This window comes from Bombina bombina, chromosome 2 (assembly GCF_027579735.1).
Source record: "Bombina bombina isolate aBomBom1 chromosome 2, aBomBom1.pri, whole genome shotgun sequence".
NCBI lineage: Eukaryota > Metazoa > Chordata > Amphibia > Anura > Bombinatoridae > Bombina > Bombina bombina.
The window spans coordinates 757,993,051-757,996,007 of NC_069500.1; the positions used below are offsets into that span (position 1 = coordinate 757,993,051).

General features: G+C 38.9%; 1 long non-coding RNA gene across 1 annotated transcript; it reads right to left on the minus strand.

Moving 5' to 3' along the window:
• Window positions 1–1,098: 1,098 nt before the first annotated feature.
• On the minus strand, window positions 1,099–1,465 carry LOC128647995 (uncharacterized). The gene is made up of 2 exons (XR_008400475.1): window positions 1,288–1,465; window positions 1,099–1,207 (listed from the first exon to the last, which is right to left on the minus strand). It is a non-coding gene; the product is annotated as an uncharacterized LOC128647995 (long non-coding RNA).
• Window positions 1,466–2,957: the final 1,492 nt, after the last annotated feature.

Below are 2,957 nucleotides of genomic sequence, written 5' to 3' on the forward strand. Positions count from 1 at the left end.
TGAACCTTTGTATATCCTTTTTACTTTTTGGGGAAGGCCAATTTTGAATTACCGATATCTTATCATTATCCATCTGGATACCTTGGGGTGATACAATATAACCTAGAAATTTAATTTCTTTGGAGTGAAATAAGCATTTTTCTAGTTTAACATAAAGAGAGTTCTCTCGTAACCGTGTTAATACTAGGGTGACATGTTTGATGTGTTCAGTAAGTGAGGTAGAGAAAATGAGTATGTCATCCAAATATATTACCATAAATAAATCCAAAAAATCCTTAAAAATATCATTTATGAAGTACTGAAAAGTAGCCGGGGCATTACAGAGGCCAAATGGCATCACAGTATATTCAAAAAGGCCGTAACGTGTACGGAATGCTGTAAGCCATTCATGACCCTCCTTGATACGTACCAAGTTGTAAGCCCCTCTTAGATCCAATTTAGTGTATATAGTAGCATTTTGTAATCTATCAAGGAGTTGAGGAATTAAAGGCAGTGGATAGCGGTTTTTTATTGTACGCTTGTTTAACTCTCTGTAATCAATAATGGGTCTTAGGGATTGATCTTTATTTTTAACAAAAAAGATACCAGCCCCAGCTGGGGAGGTGGAAGGACGTATAAAACCTTTCTTTAAATTATCTGCCAAATAAGTTTTCAGATGTTGTAACTCAGGATCAGAGAGGGGAAATATATGGCCGTAAGGTATATCAACACCTGGCAGAAGATCTATAGGGCAGTCATAAACCCTATGAGGGGGTAGATTCTCTGATTCTTTTTTGTCAAAGACATCAGCGAATGATATGTATTCCTTGGGGATTTGTAAAGGAACATCAAGTAAAATTTGTTCATGATGGAGACACAAATTTTTACAATAAGGAGAATTAAAGATAACTTGTGAAGTTGACCATTGTATAGTGGGATCGTGTTGTTTAAACCAACTGATACCAAGTATAATGGGATATAGAGGTGAGGGTATAACATCAAAAGTAAGAAACTCTGTGTGTTGGTCATGTGTGGTGAGCCTTAAAGGTATGGTGTGGTATAGGATGGGTCCTGATGTAATTTCATTACCATCAATAAAACGAAGTACACTAGGCACCATTTTCTTAACTAGTGGAATTTTATTTACAGTAGTGAATTGGTGATCTATATAATTGTGGCTGGCACCAGAGTCAAGGATTGCTTGTGAGTTGAGTCTTTGCTGATCCCACTGTAATAAGATAGGAAGGGAGCAATGATTAGATTGTCTTTGTTTAGCAGATAAACATATACTTGTGGTGTTCATCTTACCCTTCCTACGCTGTAATTGAGAGCAGTCCTTTACAGAGTGATCGATCCCTCCGCAATACATACAGAGATCTAAAGCTTTTCTTCTTAATTTTTCCTGTAGAGTTAATGGACCTCTGATGAAACCGAGTTCCATAGGGATTTCAGAGGCTTTTGTAGTTGTCTTAGGTGGAAGCAGAGTAGTAACTGTATATTTAGTGGATGTTTCTAAGTGTGACCTTTCTGAGCGTCTCTCTCTGATGCGTCTATCTAATGTGATGCTAGCATCTATTAGGAGTTCTAAAGTCTCTGGGAGGGGTTGTCTGGCTAGCTCATCCTTGAGAGTATCTGAGAGGCCTAGGCGGAATTGATTGCGCAAAGAAAGGTCATTCCACTGTGTATCTGGGGACCATTTCTTAAACTCTGCGATGTAGTCCTCCACAGGCCTTTTATGTTGTCTCAGAGACCTCATTGCTGTCTCAGCAGACAGCTGTTTGTAGGGATCATCATAAAGCTGTCCCATTGCTTTAAAAAACTGATCAAATGAGTACAGCAATGGGTCATTAGTCTCAAAAAACAAATTTGCCCATATACGTGGTTCGCCACGCAGATAGGAGATTGTGGTGAGAACCTTCAAATGATCATTGAAGTATGTTTTAGGTTTTAATTGGAAATATAAGGAACATGAGTTTTTGAATTCCCTAAATTCTGAACGAATACCACTAAATGTTTGTGGAGGATTAGGTTGGGGTTCACTAGAACTAATACGTGTAGTGAGTGTATCAATTTTTTCATTGATGTATTGCTTTAGGGCAGAGTTTTCTAATTGTAGTGTATTTAACCCTGTTGTAAGGTTATCTACAGTTTGAGTTAATTTCTCTACATGAGATAATAAGGCTGCTGGGTCCATAATAAGGCTTGATTGTTATTGTCAGCCTGTGGAAGGTAATCTCACCCCTGTAAAGGAGAGAGGAATTTTTTAGGACCACAACTGCAGGCTTAGGAGTGTTGTGAAAGTATCAGTGATTCTGTGTAGGTGAGGGAAGGCAGCAAGGTTCAGAATCATTGGATACAGTTCACTTTTATTATAAGGATAGGTGTGACAATGGCTGAGACCTCAGAGCGTATAGCCCCACTCAGTATTGACAAACTGGTTCCCACATATAACAAACATGCAATTGCAACGTTAAAGTTTTAGATAGACAATATCTGATCATATTTGGCAGCAGACATAGTTATACGAAATTAAGGCAAAACAGAGCTCATGAGATTTAGGCTGTACTTAGGTATTGAGACTGAACAATTAAGAATATAAGTAGTATTAGAGCTTTTAATTATGAAGGTAACCTAACTAAGATTCTGAGACATGTCAGGAGTAATTACTGAATATTCGTAAGTTACTGCGGTATAGGTATGAAGGAAGCGCTTTTGAAACTTACTAATAGAAGTAATGGGTGAGCGGTGTCCGGACAGAGAGAAGTTCCCCTGCAGAGTTTGGGAAAATTGCAGCGTGTGCGATGGCGTGTGACGTCACCGCTTGCCGGTTCCGGTCTTGTGTTTGGTAGAGAGGTGAGCTGCGTCTGTCTCAAAGGTTGCAAGGAGATTAGAGGGTGAGAAGCTGGATTCAACAATCAAGCAATTTGGTATGAGTAGGAGGGAAATTTAAACTGCTTGTTGGGGAGGAGTTATGTAAG